Source organism: Schistocerca piceifrons, chromosome 4 (assembly GCF_021461385.2).
Source record: "Schistocerca piceifrons isolate TAMUIC-IGC-003096 chromosome 4, iqSchPice1.1, whole genome shotgun sequence".
NCBI classification, from domain to species: Eukaryota; Metazoa; Arthropoda; class Insecta; order Orthoptera; family Acrididae; genus Schistocerca; species Schistocerca piceifrons.
In genome coordinates this window covers 658416917-658436551 of record NC_060141.1, presented here as the reverse complement: position 1 = coordinate 658436551, position 19635 = coordinate 658416917, and positions in this window count along the sequence as shown.

The following is a 19635-nucleotide window of genomic DNA, read 5'->3' as shown; positions in this document are numbered from 1 at the left end:
TGAATGCGAGGACACACGCGCTCAATTAGAGAGTTGGGATAAAATTTGATGAGATATTCTGTCATATTGAACGTATCGTCACTGTTGTTTGCTTACAGAATAATGCTCCTGCCTCAGTATCGTAAATTAATTGCTTACCACCTTCTCATACACCTGAAAGAAACCAAAAATGACTACGAGGGCAAGTATATTTACAAGAGAAAATATGCATATTATAAAAGCGATGAAGCTGAATTGTTGTTCTTGTTATTTTGGTCTTCAATCTGCTGTGCTACAACTCTGCCTCACTTCCTTCTCAAAAGGTAAGACACTCTTATAACTTCATTTTGGTTTCTATAGAAGTTTTGAAAAACAATTCACTATGTATAACCATCCCTATCTATATTTTATACTTGCTACCTTCATAATTTGAAAGAGAGTAGTCCAATCAACACTAAGACTATCTCTAAATTTACGTATGTTAGAAACGCAGGATTGTCCTTTAAGCCATCCTCTAAATATGAGCCATAAGGTTAGTACTGCCTCGCGTGTTCCTAGTTTTCTCCCGAACCGAAACCGATTATCCCGTAGGTTAGCGTGTACCATTTCGTCATTTTTCTGTAAATAATTCGTATTAGTATGAATTACAAACATTGTAATTCGGTAATATTAATACCTATCAGCACACACATTTCATTTATTATTATTACTAGTCTTCTCCCGAAAGCTTTGCCCGAATATTGATTTGACACATGTGTTGAAAGCACCCCCCCCCCCCCCCCCCACACTCTGTGTCCACCTCTATCTGTCCACCCCACCCTCCAAACTCTACTTGTCGGTCTCCTCCTCCCCACTCTGAGTAATTATCTTCTCCTTCCCCTCTCTTTGCCCATTTCCACAACCCTATATCTCCCTCCCCTGTCCCTATGAACATATCCTCCTTCCTCTCTTTCTCCAACTCTGCCTCCCCCTCTTTCTTTCCATCTGCCCACTACCCCTCTACACCTTCCATCTGCCTAATTCATATCCCCCTCCTACCCTCTCTCTGTCCATTTCATCTCCCCTACACTGCGCAATCCCCACTTCTACTAATCTCAAATTATCCCCAGTCACACTCATCTGCCTATGTAGCCCCTGCAATACAGTACAATAAAAGAGGCTGATACTACTCTCACAACATGCCAGCTGTACATTACCGACTACACATTAGGGTCTTAAGAATCATTTATTGGCCGCTGAAGTACCGGTCACCATGCAGAGCAGGTTGGTGAAACAGACTGATGCAGCTCCAGCACAACATACTTACAATGCACAGCAGCCTACATGTTGAGTCCTGGAAAACGGTGGCTGCCCTGCAAATCAGGCTAATTTAGTAGGACAATGCAGTTTACCCACACAAAATTCCCGTTGTACAGAGCAACCTACATCCTAGGGGATGAAAAAAAACCTTGTTCTTGCAATGTCTCTGCTCCTACGGGAGGTAGAAGGTTACAAATCCCACAGAGGTGGTATTTGTGAGGACTTCTGTTTCTGTGCCAACTTTGGTTGAAATAGACCTATCGACTTGGGGGGAGATACCAGACATACAGACATGAAATCTGCTTTATGCATATAACAGACTATAAATTCGGCTGTCCCATATGTCTTGCATACCTGGTGAAATAATTTTGTCATGGCTGAGTATCTCAATAATTCTTACGGAAAATCGTCTTTTACAAGGACCTTATTTCGACTTAGATTATTCAGTGATCTATGAAAGTCATATTGGAGTATCAAATCTTCATTTACTTCCTCTTCTGCTTCTATGATATTGTCTTCAAGTCCATTTCTCTTGTATACTTCTTCCAGCTTTCAGTGTTTCCTTTTTTGTTTGGCACTATCATACCATCTGAGCTATCTGAGCTCTTTATATTCATACACATACATCTTTTTTCTCCCTATCTCTTTTTAACGTTCGTTTAGGCGGTATTTAGATATCCCCTAAACACTTGCAATAATACAGCTTTGCATTTTTCGTTTAGCTATATTTGAGTAGTCATTGTGCACTTCCTATCAATCTCATTTTCTAGACATCTAGAAACTGTTCGTAAACCTTCCATTATCTCAAGGTGTCTTCAATGTGCACAACTATCTCTCTCTTGGCTGTTCTGATTACAATGATTAAATTGTACTCTATGCAAAAATTCTTCCAAGCGTCTATCCCTTTTATTGCTTTCCTCCAGCCCTCATAATTCTATTATTTTTCTTTCTCTTCCTTTTCCTAATATTGAATCCAGCTCCATCTCAAAATTTGGTTCATGTCATTTATGTAAACAATTGCTTTAATCTCTTAACAGAATCTTTCAATCTCTTCATCGTCTGTATAACTAGTAAGCATATAAACTTGTGCTACTGTGGGAAACGTTAGCTTCATCTTGGTTATGTTAGTGCATTCACCATGCTGTTTTCAGAAGCTTACACGCATTCGTGTTTTCTTCTTCATTAGTTAATCTACTCCTGCATTACCCACAGCATTTTGTATTTATAGCTCTGTGTTCACCTGACCAGAAGTCTTGTTCATCCTTCCACTTCACTTATTCCCACTATATCAACTTATCCATTTCCCTTTTTAAATAATCTATCCAACGTAGCTGATTAACAGATCTAACGGACTCTGCTGATTTAGGGTCTAACATTCTAAGGTCCCATCCTTTGGAGGCCACTTACGTTTTCCTTATGATAACATCTTCCTGAGCAGTCACTGTCAACAACTCTGAATGAGGCATTATTTTATTGAAGAGTATGTCATCATCATTGAGGCATGTAGCAGTTTCTTGTTCCTTTCAGATGTTCGCAGTACCCGTAAGGTAAGGCCGTGTTGTGTACTGTTAAATGGCATGATCTCCATCTACATCTACATCTGCATGATTACTCTGCAATTTAATGTTCAAATGTGTGTGAAATCTTATGAGACTTAACTGCTAAAGTCAGCAGTCTCTAAGCTTACACACTACCTAACCTGAATTATCCTAAGGACAAACACATACACCCATGCCCGAGGGAGGACTCGAACCTCCCCCGGGACCTGCCGCACAGTCCATGACATCAGCGCCTGAGACCGCTCGGCTAATCCCGCGTGGCTCTGCAATTTACAATTAAGTGCCTCACAGGGGGTTCATAAAACCACCTACAAGCTATTTCTATACTGTTCCAACTCGAACAGCATGTGGGCAGTCTGAGCTCTGATTTCTCTTATTTTTTATTATGATCATTTCTCCCTATGATGGTAGCCGCCTACGAAATATTTAGGCATTCGGAGGAAAAATTCGGTGATTTAAATTTCATTAGACGATCCTGCAGCAACAAAACCCGCCTCTGTTTTAATGATTGCCACTCCAATTCGCTCATCATATCCGTGGCACTGTCTCCCCTGCTTCACGATAACGATGTCCTCCGTCAATCCTATATTATGAGGATCCCATACCGCGCAACAATACTCCATAAGATAACTGACCAACGTAGTGTAGGCAGTCTCTTCAGTGGACCTTTTGCGTTTTCCAAGAGTACTGGCAATGAATCTCTGCCTTTGGTTCGTTTTCCCCACAAATATATCTTTGCGACTGTTCCGTTTTAAATTTTTCGCAGTTGTAATCCGTAAGTATTTAGTTGAATTCACAGCCTTTAAATTTGTGTGATTTATCATGTACTCTGACTTTAGCAGATTCGTTTTAGTACTCATGTGGATGACTTCACACGTTTCATTATTTAAAGGCAATTTATACTGTTAGCACCATACAGGTAACCTTTTGTATGTCCATCCTTTTAACACGACGTCTCTGGGACGACGGCCGTTTACTGTCTTGACAAAAAATAAAAACACCTACGGCCGTCCTTATGACTTTATTTTATTTTGTCGCTACCAGTTTCGACGCTTCTTTGCGTCATCTTCAGACAGTTTTGACGCGGTACAGGTGGATAAGACCCCATGCATAACCAATCAGTTGCCAGCCTTACTGGAATCGCAGATTATCTGAAATCACGTGTCAGCACTCCAACCATTATTTGCGACTTATTCGATGAATTCCCTACTTTACTATAAGTTGTAGAATTAGAAGACTTCCTATTTTTTTTTTTTTTTTTGTCATCAGTCTACTGACTTCTTTGGTGAGGCCCGCCACGAATCCCTTTCCTGTGCTAACCTCTTCATCTCAGAGTAGCACTTGCAACCTACGTCCTCAATTATTTGCTTGACATATTCCAATCTCTGTCTTCCTCTACAGTTTTTGCCCTCTACAGCTCCCTCTAGTACCATGGAAGTCATTCCCTCATGTCTTTGCAGATGTCCTATCATCCTGTCCCTTCTCCTTATCAGTGTTTTCCACATATTCCTTTCCTCTCCCATTCTGCGTAGAACCTCCTCATTCCTTACCTTGTCAGTCCACCTAATTTTCAACGTTCGTCTATAGCACCACATCTCAAATGCTTCGATTCTCTTCTGTTCCGGTCTTCCCACAGTCCATGTTTCACTACCATACAATGCTGTATTCCAGACGTACATCCTCAGAAATTTCTTCCTCAAATTAAGGCCGGTATTTGATATTAGTAGACTTCTCTTGGCCAGAAATGCCTTCTTTGCCATAGCGAGTCTGCTTTTGATGTCCTCCTTGTTCCGTCCGTCATTGGTTATTTTACTTCCTAGGTAGCAGAATTCCTTAACTTCATTGACTTCGTAACCATCAATCCTGATGTTAAGTTTCTCGCTGTTCTCATTTCTACTACTTCTCATTACCTTCGTCTTTCTCCGATTTACTCTCAAACCATACTGTGTACTCATTAGACTGTTCATTCCGTTCAGCAGATCATTTAATTCTTCTTCACTTTCACTCAGGATAGCAATGTCATCAGCGAATCGTATCATTGATATCCTTTCACCTTGTATTTTAATTCCACTCCTGAACCTTTCTTTCATTTCCATCATTGCTTCCTCGATGTACAGATTGAAGAATAGGTGCGAAAGGCTACAGCCTTGTCTTACACCCTTCTTAACACGAGCACTTCGTTCTTGATCGTCCACTTTTATTATTCCCTCTTGGTTGTTGTACATATTGTATATGACCCGTCTCTCCCTATGGCTTACCCCTACATTTTTCAGAATCTCGAACAGCTTGCACCATTTTATATTGTCGAACGCTTTTTCCAGGTCGACGAATCCTATGAAAGTGTCTTGATTTTTCTTTAGCCTTGCTTCCATTATTAGCCGTAACGTCAGAATTGCCTCTCTCGTCCCTTTACTTTTCCTAAAGCCAAATTGATCATCACCTAGCGCATTCTCAATTTTCTTTTCCATTCTTCTGTTTATTATTCTTGTAAGCAGCTTCGATGCATGAGCTGTTAAGCTGATTGTGCGATGATTCTCGCACTTGTCTGCTCTTGCCGTCTTCGGAATTGTGGGGATGATGCTTTTCCGAAAGTCAGATGGTATATCGCCAGACTCATATATTCTACACACCAACGTGAATAGTCGTTTTGTTGCCACTTCCCCCAATGATTTTAGAAATTCTGATGGAATGTTATCTATCCCTTCTGCCTTATTTGACCGTAAGTCCTCCAAAGCTATTTTAAATTCCGATTCTAATACTGGATCCCCTATCTCTTCTAAATCGGCTCCTGTTTCTTCTTCTATCACATCAGACAAATCTTCACCCTCATAGAGGCTTTCAATGTATTCTTTCCACCTATCTGCTCTCTCCTTTGCATTTAACAGTGGAATTCCCGTTGCACACTTAATGTTACCACCGTTGCTTTTAATGTCACCAAAGGTTGTTTTGACTTTCCTGTATGCTGAGTCTGTCCTTCCGACAATCAAATCTTTTTCGATGTCTTCACATTTTTCCTGCAGCCATTTCGTCTTAGCTTCCACGCACTTCCTATTTATTTCATTCCTCAGCGACTTGTATTTCTGTATTCCTGATTTTCCCGGAACATGTTTGTACTTCTTCCTTTCATCAATCAACTGAAGTATTTCTTCTGTTACCCATGGTATCTTCGCAGCTACCTTCTTTGTGCCTAAGTTTTCCTTCCCAACTTCTGTGACGGCCCTTTTTAGAGATGTCCATTCCTCTTCAACTGTACTGCCTACTGCGCTATTCCTTATTGCTGTATCTTTAGCGTTAGAGAACTTCAAATGTATCTCGTCATTCCTTAGTACTTCCGTATCTCACTTCTTTGCGTATTGATTCTTCCTGACTAATGTCTTGAACTTCAGCCTACTCTTCATCACTACTATATTGTGATCTGAGTCTACATCTGCTCCTGGGTACGCCTTACAATCCAGTATCTGATTTCGGAATCTCTGTCTGCCCATGATGTAATCCAATTGAAGTCTTCCCGTGCCTCCCGGCATTTTCCAAGTATACCTCCTCCTCTTGTGATTCTTGAACAGGGTATTCGCTATTACTAGCTGAAACTTGTTACAGAACTCAAAAAAAAAAAAAAAAATTGTTCAAATGGCTCTGAGCACTATGGGATTCAACTGCTGAGATCATTAGTCCCCTAGAACTTAGAACTAGTTAAACCTAACTAACCTAAGGACATCACAAACATCCATGCCCGAGGCAGGATTCGAACCTGCGACCGTAGCGGTCTTGTGGTTCCAGACTGCAGCGCCTTTAACCGCACGGCCACTTCGGCCGGCACAGAACTCAATTAGTCTTTCTCCTCTTTCATTCCTAGTCTCAAGCCCATATTCTCCTGTAACCTTTTCTTCGACTCCTTCCCCTACAACTGCATTCCAATCGCCCATGACTATTAGATTTTCGTCCCCCTTTACATACTGCATTACCCCTTCAATATCCTCTTACACCTTCTCTATCTGTTCATCTTCAGCTTGCTACGTCGGCATGTATACCTGAACTATCGTTGTCGGTGTTGGTCTGCTGTCGATTCTGATTAGAGCAACCCGGTCACTGAACTGTTCACAGTAACACACCCTCTGCCCTACCTTCCGATTCATAACGAATCGTATACCTGTTATACCATTTTCTGCTGCTGTTGATATTACCCGATACTCATCTGACCAGAAATCCTTGTCTTCCTTCTACTTCACTTCACTGACCCCTATTATATCTTGATTGAGCCTTTGCATTTCCCTTTTCAGATTTTCTAGTTTCCCTACCACGTTCAAGCTTCTGACATTCCACGCCCCGACTCGTAGAACGTTACCCTTTCGTTGATTATTCAATCTTTTTCTCATGGTAACCTCCCTCTTGGCAGTCCCCTCCCGGAGATCCGAATGGGGGACTATTCCGGAATCTTTTGCCAATGGAGAGATCATCATGACACTTCTTCAATTACAGGCCACATGTCTTGTGGATAGATGTTACGTGTCTTTAATGCAGTGGTTTCCATTGCCTTCTGCATCCTCATGTCGTTGATCATTGCTGATTCTTCCGCCTTTCCACCCCTAGGACAAGAGAGTGCCCTGAACCTCTATCCGCTCCTCCGCCCTCTTCGACAAGGCCGTTGGCAGAATGAGGCTGACTTCTTATGCCGGAAGTCTTCGGCCGCCAATGCTGATTATTTATCAAAATTTAGGCGGTGGCGGGGATCGAACCCGAGACCGAAGACGTTGGTATTGTGATAGGACTGCTACCATTTTCAGTTGGGATAAATGATTTTGGCGGACAGAGTGGGCAGCAATCTGCGGTTTTTTGCGGACGATGCTGTGTTGATCCAGAACGTCTCGAATATGAGTGACTGTCGGATGACGTAGACAAAACTTCTGGTTGCTGTGACAAATGTAGAAAAAAGTACGTCAATACAGATGAGTAGGAAAAACGCGTAATGTTCGGATACAACATTAGTAGTGTCCAGCTTGACACAGTAAGTGTATATTTGGGCCTAATGTTGCAAAGCGATATGAAATGGAATGAGTGTGTGAGCATCGTGGCAGGGAAGGTGAACGGTCGACTTAGGTTAAAGGGAGAATTTTAGGAAAGTGTCGTTTGTAAAGGAGACCGCATATAGCACGCGGGGGCGACCTATTCTTGAGTACCACTCTTGTGTCTGAAATTTGCTGCACGTTGGATTAGAGGAAGACGTCAAAGCAGTTCAGAGGCGGCCTGCTAGATTTGTTACCGGTAGGTCCGAACAACGCACGAGTGTTACGGAGATGCTTTGGGAACTGAAACGCGAATCCCTACAGGGAAGATGATGTTAATTTCGAGAAACACGAGTGAGAAAATTTAGAGAACTGGCATTTGAAGCTAACTGCAGAATTATCCTACTGTCGCCAACACACATTACGCATAACGAGCACGAAGATAGGATATGAGAAATTAGGGCTCATACGGAGACATATAGAAAGTAGTTTTTCCCACCCTCTGTCTGCGAGTGGAACAGAAAAGGAAAGACTAGAAGCGGTAGAGCGTACCCTCCACCGAGCTCAGTACGGTTGGCTTGCGTAATAGGTACGTAGACATAGATGTGGATGTTGATTTAGATGTAGATGTTGATGTAAATGTAGGTGTGACCATCCGAGCAGGAAATCACAAACCCAAGCTCACAACTGAGGCTATAGTCCGTAGGCTAGCAATATGATTAGACGTCGCTAGTGAATAACGGTATCAAAAGCCTTCTGGAAATCTACAAATACGGAATCAATTTGAAATTCCTTGTCGATAGCACTGAAAACTTCATGTGTGTGAAGAGGTAATTGTGTTCCAGAAGGACAATTTGGCAGTTCCGTGCATACAGTTTTCTTAACCATATTACGTTAAGGAAGCTAAAGAAGCTTTTAAAGAACGTTCATTAAGATTTTCAGTGACTGGTCCGATTTTTCACTCTATATTTTTCAGAATGTCCAGAGAAATAATTAAGTCATATTCCAATAGTGCTGAATGGTTTTTCAACATGTTCATGCTGAGAAAGATAGAATGAATTTTAGCATAAATTTCTCCTCTGTGAGACGATGAATATGTAACTGAATTAAACCCAGAATACTGTACTACAGATCGCTCGATTTCCGCCCATTCACACAAATTACTGAAAATGACAGTGGGAACTGATTAGCTGGGAACACAACAATTTCGATTTCCTTTCTAAAATTTTATGGATGTATTAGCAATACCTATGATATTGCATCTAATGTAAATCGCAGGGGTATTATATCACCCATTAGTTTAGTATAAAATCAGGTTAATTTAAAATATAGTAAAAGTTACAAAAATATGAAGGAAATTAGCTTATCTCGTTCTGATATACAAACGCTGGTCTTGAATCACTGTGCATTTCTAACTTTTTCACCCCTTGTACTTCAGAGCAGATGTCATTTGGCTATTGAATAGGTTCATTGACTTTTATCGTGCATTGTGTGGTGTGGGCTTCTTCTTTAAATTCTATCCTCGTTAATAGACCTACAGTATCAATCCTACCTATGAAATAGTTCCATTTTCTACGATAGTGTCAAAATATTATTGTCTAATAAAGTGTCAGTTGTCATCGTAGAGTAATGTTACGATTTCACGCGTCACTAAGGTAGTTTACACACGAGGCGTATTCAACTATGGTACCTAGCACGAGGTCAATTGCAGTGGAATCCAGTCTAGGAGATCACCTGTTTCCTGCTTCAGGTAAGGCTAAGTGATTATGATAGGTTATATTTAAACTCTCGGTACCAGCGGGTGTACAACATATTGTCGTGACGGGGAATGGTTGAAATGGCTCTGAGCACTATGGGACTTAACATCTCAGGTCATCAGTACCCTAGAACTTAGAACTACTTAAACCTAACTAACCTAAGGACATCACACACATCCATGCCCGAGGCAGGATACGAACCTGCGACCGTAGCGGTAGCGCGGTTCCAGACTGAAGCGCCTAGAACCGCTCGGCCACACCGGCCGGCCGTGAGGGTGAGATTCAATTAACGCTCAGAGGTACCTGTACACTTTACAAAAATTGAAGTGCGCCCAGGAACGTTGACGGACTGATCCATTCTGCTGTAGGATAACGCTGGCCCACATGTAGCCAAAGGTTCACTGGGAAATCCTCACCCATCCTCAATACATTCACGATCGCACACGATGAGATTTCCGTATATTTGTAACTCTAAAGAAAGACATTCGTGGCCGTCGATTTTCTTCGGACGAAGACGTGCACGCCTGGGTAGAATCACGGTTCTTTAAGCAGCCGCTAACATTTTTCCATGAAAGCTTACTGTCTTGTCTGACAGTGGGATAAATATATTAACAGTTGCGGCGATTTGTTTTGATGCAATTTACAGTTTACTTACTTTTTTCCGTGTGGCGCGTTTTCATTTCACTGTCCCTTATAACGGCTTGATAAAGCTTCGAAACTCAGGATCAGTTGAGCGACCATAGGCTTACGTGACCGATGTCATCTCCAGTGTAACGGTTGCAATGAACGAACGTGTCAGCCAATGTGGCAAGTGTCCATCATCCTTCCTCGTCCGGACCTTATGTAGTTCAGTTTCATCCTGCTCACAGTGAGTTTGTCAAGGGTGGCATTGAACTCCAACAACAATTGTAGCCGGCGGTTTTTATTTCAGTTTCATATGACACATGTAACGGAATGAAGGGCAAGCCTGGACAACGTGATGATGTTTTGCTTTCGCGATTTCCGGTGGCCCCCGATAGAAAGCAACGCGTTTTGTGAACTAAGTCACTCTGTGTTCAGTGGCACCTGAAGAGATGGGAGACTTTAGAGTTTGTATCTAATGTGTCAACACCGAGCGCCTGCAACATTTGCCACCCACGGAAAGGACCTGTAAAGAGGATCCTGGACAGAGTAATGGCTAGCTCTGCAGCCGCCGCCTTCGCCCTCCCCCCCCCCCCCCGCCCCATTTTCCACCAACCCAACTTGTACGCAAACATTCCAAACATTCATCGGCGGCGACTAGGCGACCTCACTTGTGCCACCGAAGATCGCGGTATCTACTGTTCTACTTTCTTCTGCACATCACTGGACGGGGCAAGCTCAGCAATGTATCCCGGAGCTAATGGCACCCTCGGCCATGGTGTGTATTGCAAGAAAATGCGCGGTGACCATTATTTGCATGCAGTTAGCTGCCACAGTCCTGCACGTAGGAATAGGGTACTAAAATATAGTACACAGGGCACAAACCATCTCAGCTGCAGGGAGTCAGCCTCAGGAACTGGAACACTCTTGAACTGTGTTCATGGAGGCTCTTCCCCCAGCCGCCAAAAATCAAGCTATGGAGACGGAAGAAATCACGGAGGAAGAGGTCACCACAGCTCTAGAACCTTACATAGGTGCGCTATCGGGAAGAGTTAGCCGCATACTAAGAAAACTTTCTTTTGCTCAGTCAATGGAACAAGGACGTTACTGGGGAGTCTCAAGGTAACCCTCAGTTTGCGCAAGACCGGGGTAAGTCAGTTTCCGTGCAGCCTGACAGGGCATGTATTGGACAGAAATTGTGCACCGCCGAATACCTATGCCGAGAACTCCATCGGCACACTCGAACAATGTAACTTAAAAGTCGACGGCCAGCAGACCACTGTTTATCAGAGCATCATGCGATGGAATCGAACGTGCCAGGACTTTATCGTAGACTTCCAAATACTTGGACAGTGTCGCAGTTTGCCCCTAGGATAATCTTATCAATCGGGACTGCGGCTATAATTCTAGCAAAGCTTGGGAACCAGCACTGGGTGTAATTAAGAAAACGGGCAGCGAAGACCAGAGCGGACAGAGGAACTACAGCAACGCTACCACAGGCGCCGACGCAAGCGTCTCTACGATCGGGGAGGGGGGGGGGGGGTGAATAAGTTGGCTGCACGCCCTCAGAAGTTCAGCTCGTCAAAGCACCTGACGATGTGATTGCCAGAAACATGATGCCCGTTGAGGACTAAGAACCGGCTGTGCACCCGTGGACTTTTCGATCAACAAATACGGCGGGAGAAACTGAAGAATCACAGATTGTTAAATTTGTGTATAAAATTATTATTATGGTCTGGTGCAATTGGTCGGCAAGATTCCTGCTCTGGCAAAATCAGCTGAGTTTTACAGACTAAAGTCAGAACACACTTGCTTTAGGGAGACCAGAGAGGGCACTCTCTTCTAGGGGATCGATGAATCGTTGCAGAGAACTGCAGAGAGGGCTGTCTCCGACAGAGCAGAGTGCAGTGTCCAGTTGGACTCAGCATTTGCAGCAGTTATTGTTTCCATCTTCCACATGCACACCAAGTAATAGTGGTAAGCAAGGGCTGGCGATTCACTAACAGAACTGAGGGGTCGCAAATCTAGTAAATTTACATCATTGCTTCATTGTTCAGTTTTAACATTCGCAGCCATTATGAACTTGGGTAATTCTGTTGGTATTCGTATTTGACTTTTGGGTATTCTTTCTTTAAATTACTTACAATTTTCGCAGGCATTGGCCATATTCTCTACACAGGTTTGCGTTATCTTTTCTTGTACGCACGCCACTATGCAAGGGATATTGTTCATAATTACAAACCATTGTCCACTTCATAAATGTTTATATTTTTGATTCAGTTATTCAGTCATTCATTTGACGTCTTACGGTAATAAAACAAATTGCTGTAGTAACTACTAGTTTTCTTTTATAGTTAGACGGGTTGAAGTACCCGTACTTTCATCCTTTCATCCTGTCGTAATAGTTTTCATTCAATAAGACGCATTCCATTGTGTGACATTATTTCCCTTCAATCTGCATGATCTTATGGGGAGATTTTTCCCTGAAGGTCATCAGGGATCAGAGTTGTAGCATCTTAAGGACGTGCTAAATATCTTATCCAACACCTCAGAAAACATGGGAACATGTGAATCTGGGTGACTGAATTCAATGTCACTGTGTTTAAAACAGTGATTCTTAGTTCTGGATATCCCTAGTGTACGATATTGTTTTGTTAAGAAGTTATTTAATAATGTAACAATTCACATTGTTCACTTATAACAGCCCCCCTCCCCAAGTCTCTACACACACAACACGAACTATGAGCTGACATCAGGACTATTATGACGATGTTTCGTTTCCATTTTGTGTTCTGGTACTGCCAATTTATTTGCCAGAAAAACTGTCATCGTCATTCTGTAAAGAGAGGTAAGTTAAACTCAGAAGAAGGATAAGATGTTAGTATTATACAATTAATAGCTTTGGGAGTAAGTTCTTCCAGAGAAGGAAAAAAAAGAGGAGAAAATGTAATAAGAACGTGTTATGTGAAATGATAGCAAATTTTATTTTCGTTATATTTTAATTTGGTTTACAGTTTTTAGCAAACCCCTATTCTGTGTTATCTAATTAACCAGTCAGAATTTTTTGTTCAAATAAGAAAAATCAAAAGAGTATCAAACGCACTCAGCCTTCAGTGTGAGGAAAATCGTCTTGAATCAACATACAGTTCTAATTTCTGAATTGTTAGAGACGCTGAAAGGAGGGTTTTGGGAGGTTATAGTACGGAAAGGTAATTTTGTTTCATAGTTAAGATTGTAGTATAATTCTTCTACGAGTGTCATTTTTAAAGTAAGAACCAATAGTGTATCATAGAACCCTCTGCCAGGCACTTTATTGCGAATGGAAGAGTAATCACGTAGATCCGCTCACCATGTCACGTGACCTCCGTTCACGTTCGGCCACTCTTGGTCAGTCTCCCACAACGCCGCCATTACGTTTCACGTCTCTGCCGGTTTTGGTCGTATGGTTACACTGCTTCATTTGTCACCCCCCTGGTTATGCAAGTACCAATCTCACCAGTTAAGGTTACAAATTTTGATACACACATACCTCGACAGAAATAAGTACATCATCGGAACCGCGCTAAAAAGTAAATCTTATATACATTAATTTCTAGGATTATTGTATCACCCGCAAATCGAGTTTTAGTTTTTGCAAAAGTTCGCCACTTAGCGCAGATTTGTTTGTTTACATCTGTGGTGTAAAGTTTTAACATAGAACTGCATATAGCACCGTTTTTAGACGTAATCTATAGCGATTTACACATTGCGCTGCTCAAAATCTTCATATCTATAATAATTAATTAATTATGGGCGATAAATGACAATAATAATTTGCAAACAATGAAAACTATTGCAAGTTAAGTGTGTAGTATAATTTAACTAGTTTAAAATACGTGTGATGCCACCCAAAATATTATATAGTGCCATTCTTTACGTCTTGAACTTTCTATTGAATTTTATGAACAATTTTCCCGCAAACTTTGTTTATTGCTCTTTACGGGCTTAATTATTTATGACTCTTAACATATGACTGTGGCACTCGATCCGCTATGACGAAACGTTTTTAATGAGTGTTCGCTCATCCCTGTAAGTTGTTATTTACTATTTTTATTAATCTTTCAGTATTCGTGATATTAACCGATTTCGAGGTTGCTATAACTTTTGCGTCTCTTGACTTGAAATAAAGATCGATGTTTCAGAAGGTGCATGTTGCTGACCGCAATTCACTGCCGCATCGCTCTTCACCGTAAGTTACACAGTTTGCGCGTAATGCGCGAAAAACCAAACAATGCCCCAAGCTGCGGGCCACGTGGCCGCCCGCTCTGGAGACCTTCCCACCGACCGTTGCAAATCTGGCGTGGGCGCGCCACGCGCTTCCGTGAATCGCGCACCATGTCGCGCGTTCGCTCTCCACAGAGCAATTCTGGCATACTAGAAATATTCATCTAGTAACGGCGTTTGCACCGTCACAAGTTCTTACTTAAGAAACGGCCGTCGTATTAACTGACATAGTGAAAGAAGAATGTTTTCTAATAAACGATATAATATTTTGCGGTATTTGAAACTTCTTAATAGGATGGGTACTGTAGCACTGAAACATTTCGCTGAAGTATCTGGAACACATGCTTAAGTTGAGGGACAAGGCTTTCGCAATCCGCTAATGCGTTGTGTTAAAAAAAAGATAAAATTCCTTGACGTCTATATTTATGTGCTGCTCCATGACTCTGCTGTCATTATCTTTATTCTTGGGTTGTGTGTAACTTCTTTTTTCTTCTTTCAGCAAATGTTCGTATCCAGGGTGTAATTACAAAGCTAATAAAATGTTTTCTTGCCTTTAAAATAATATTTTTCATCAGGTTATGGGCCCAGTACACGTGTAAAAGCAAACAACATAGTTTAATTAAAACAATAATTGAAATGAGCCCATGTCTGTAAAGAAACATGTCTGCTAGCGGCGATTATAAGGTCAGCATTGATAAGCTTGAAGGACCTGACGACTGGGCCAAATGGAAATGGCATATTTCTAAGGTGCTGCGTTCATATGGACTAGAAGATATTATTAACGGTTCGGGTGAACGTGTAGAGTTGCCGCAAGATGCGACAAGTGCACAAAAAGAAGCGTATGTGGAATGGCACAATGACGACGCAAAGGCAGCAAGTCTTATAGCAAGTGCGCTAAGTAAACCTGTTGCAGAACTCGTCTTAACGTGCAAGAATGCTAAAGAAATCTGGGACAAATTACGCGCCCGATTTGAACGTAGCAGTAATCAGCGTTTGAATATGTTGATTGAAACATTTTTCCGTGTTAAACGTCATGAAACGGAAGATAACAGTGCACATGTGGCCGAACTGCAAAAGTTATTTGTGGACCTGAACGATGAATTAGCAAAACATGAAGAAAATACGCTACCTGTAAGAATCCTAAATGGTCGACTTTTGTCTACACTGGGAAAAGATTACGACAATTTTAAGGGTCTCTGGGATACGATACCGACAGAAAAGCAAAGCTTGAATTTATTGATTGAAAAGCTCTGAACTATTGAACTGCGTGAACAAGACATTAATGGAAGTGCAGCTTTTATCGTTTCTAAAACAAGAAAACGGCAAACAAGTACTCAGGAAGTAAAGATGACGAAGTCACAATTAAATCAGAAGTTTCCGTGTAATATATGCAAACAATTAGGACACTGGGCAGCAGAGTGTCCACAGAACACTCGTGACAGCAATAAAAGAAAAGAGAAGAAGCGAGAAAGTGAACACGCTGCATTTACTTCATACGCTATGGGTGTGTGTACCAGTAATCACAGTGACTCAAATAAATGGTATTGCGACAGTGGCGCTACAAATCATGTCACTCCCAACAAACAGTATTTTGTTTCGTATAGTGAATTTGATGTTCCTCAAGTCATTTCTTTGGGAAAACAAGATGTCAAAATGTGTGCGTACGGTCAAGGAACAGTTTACATCCAAATTCGACGAAACAATAAATGGAACAATGCTAGAATGGATAATGTTTTGTACGTCCCTGATGCAAGTGCTAATCTGTTCTCTGTGAGAACCATTGCCTGCAGAGGCTACAGTACTAATTTTAGTTATAATAATGTCTGTGTTCGAAAACAAGTCAGTGGTAATATTGTTATGACAGGTTATGTGAAAAATAAACTTTATGTGTTGAACATGCGTGTTGTTAGAAATGCAAAAATGAATCGTGTGAACTTGATGACTTCATCGGAAACGTTGCAAGTATACTATGAAAGGTTTGGTCATCAAAATAAACAACATGTGAAGAATATTTTAAAAGTAATGAACATTAATGTGGAAGATGCCAAGAGCGAATTTTGTGACGGCTGTGCGGTTGGAAAGATGCACAGGCTGCCATTCAAAACACGAACAATACGCGCTACCAGTACTGGTGAATTAATCCACGCGGATGTCAATGGACCAATGAGCACGAAATCTTTTGGAGGCAAGCATTTTTATGTATGTTTCAAAGACGATTTTAGTAAATTTCGTCGAATTTTCTTTTTAAGACACAAAAGTGAAGTGTGTACTGTGCTTAAGCAGTTTTTAAATGAAGCACGAACTAATGAACATGTTGTAAAACAATTTAGACGTGATGCTGGCAAAGAATTTAACAATTAGAATGTCAGTGAACTGCTTGCAGACAGGGGAATAGAGCTACTGATTCCTCCTCCTTACACTCCTGAACAAAATGATGTGGCTGAACGGGAAAATAGGACCATTGTTGAAGCTGCCCGGTCAGTGCTAAATCCGAGTAAATTACCTAAAGAATTGTGGGCAGAGGCATGTAACACAGCAGTCTACCTAATAAATCGTACTGGAAAATATTCAGTTGAAAATAAAACCTCCTATGAACTATGGTTTAATCGACCAGTAGGACGACTTGATCATCTCAGAATTTTTGGCACAGGCTGCTATGTTCACATTAACAAACAATTCCGTTCCAAGTTTGATGATAAGGCAGTTCTTGGATGACTTGTTGGATATGTTAATGACAAGGATGGGTTTAGAGTTTGGATTCCATCGAAAAGAAAAGTGGTGTTGAGTCACGATGTGAAATTTAAGCCAGAAATTGTTTGTGATTTACATAGTGATCATCTTGAATTTGATGTCCCTCAGGAAGAATTTAATGACCTGAATTCATCTAAAGATGACCAATGTAAATCTCCTACGCTGTACACTTCTGGAGAAAGTCAAACTGAAGAAAAAATTGGCACTGTCGATTCTAGAGAAAGTCAAGAGTCGAGTGAATCTGATGAAAATAAAGAATTAACAGAATTTCTAAAAGCAGAAGCTGCTGAATCTTATAATGAAGAGAAACAGAAGAATGAAAGACAACGAAGAAAACCAACCTGGATGGAAAGTGGTGAATTTTGTATGGCAACAAAAGTTGATGCACTTGAATACAAAGATCCAAACTGTTTTTCAGAAATATTGCAAACGAGAAGGAAGAATGGATGCAAGCTATTAGTGAAGAACTTCAATCACTAAAGAAAAACAATACCTGGGTGCTGGTTGAACGTCCGAAGAATGCCAAAGTATTGTAAAACCGCTGGGTTCTACGGCGAAAGGTCGCAGTCAATGGAGGTACTCGCTTTAAAGGCAGATTGGTTGCAAAAGGCTGCATTCAGAAAGCAGGAATTGATTATGACGACGCCTTTAGCCCTGTGGCACGTTATGACACCATACAAACTCTGTTGGCTGTAGCTGCTGCAAAGAAAATGCTGCTAGAACAATTCGATGTAAAGACAGCTTTTTTGAACGGAATACTTGAAGATGAAGTACACTCCTGGAAATTGAATTAAGAACACCGTGAATTCATTGTCCCAGGAAGGGGAAACTTTATTGACACATTCCTGGGGTCAGATACATCACATGATCACACTGACAGAACCACAGGCACATAGACACAGGCAACAGAGCATGCACAATGTCGGCACTAGTACAGTGTATATCCACCTTTCGCAGCAATGCAGGCTGCTATTCTCCCATGGAGACGATCGTAGAGATGCTGGATGTAGTCCTGTGGAACGGCTTGCCATGCCATTTCCACCTGGCGCCTCAGTTGGACCAGCGTTCGTGCTGGAGCGCGTGAGACGACGCTTTATCCAGTCCCAAACAAGCTCAATGGGGGACCGATCCGGAGATCTTGCTGGCCAGGGTAGTTGACTTACACCTTCTAGAGCACGTTGGGAGGCACGGGATACATGCGGACGTGCATTGTCCTGTTGGAACAGCAAGTTCCCTTGCCGGTCTAGGAATGGTAGAACGATGGGTTCGATGACGGTTTGGATGTACCGTGCACTATTCAGTGTCCCCTCGACGATCACCGGTGGTGTACGGCCAGTGTAAGAGATCGCTCCCCACACCATGATGCCGGGTGTTGGCCCTGTGTGCCTCGGTCGTATGCAGTCCTGATTGTGGCGCTCACCTCACGGCGCCAAACACGCATACGACCATCATTGGCACCAAGGCAGAAGCGACTCTCATCGCTGAAGACGACACGTCTCCATTCGTCCCTCCATTCACGCCTGTCGCGACACCACTGGAGGCGGGCTGCACGATGTTGGGGCGTGAGCGGAAGACGGCCTAACGGTGTGCGGGACCGTAGCCCAGCTTCATGGAGACGGTTGCGAATGGTCCTCGCCGATACCCCAGGAACAACAGTGTCCCTAATTTGCTGGGAAGTGGCGGTGCGGTCCCCTACGGCACTGCGTAGGATCCTACGGTCTTGGCGTGCATCCGTGCGTCGCTGCGGTCCGGACCCAGGTCGACGGGCACGTGCACCTTCCGCCGACCACTGGCGACATCATCGATGTACTGTGGAGACCTAACGCCCCACGTGTTGAGCAATTCGGCGGTACGTCCACCCGGCCTCCCGCATGTCCACTATACGCCCTCGCTCAAAGTCCGTCAACTGCACATACGGTTCACGTCCACGCTGTCGCGACATGCTACCAGTGTTAAAGACTGCGATGGAGCTCCGTATGCCACGGCAAACTGGCTGACACTGACGGCGGCGGTGCACAAATGCTGCGCAGCTAGCGCCATTCGACGGCCAACACCGCGGTTCCTGGTGTGCCCGCTGTGCCGTGCGTGTGATCATTGCTTGTACAGCCCTCTCGCAGTGTCCGGAGCAAGTATGGTGGGTCTGACACACCGGTGTCAATGTGTTCTTTTTTCCATTTCCAGGAGTGTATATATGGAACAACCAGATGGTTTCGAAGATGGTACAGGCCGAGTACGTTTCTTAAAAAAAAAGTCTTTATGGGTTGAAGCAAGCGCCACGTTGCTGGAACAAGCGTTTTGTTGAGTTCATGAAGAAAGCTGGTTTTTCAAACAGTGATGTAGACCCATGCCTATTTTATCGTAGACAAAATGGAAATAGCCTTTATGTGGCAATCTACGTTGATGATG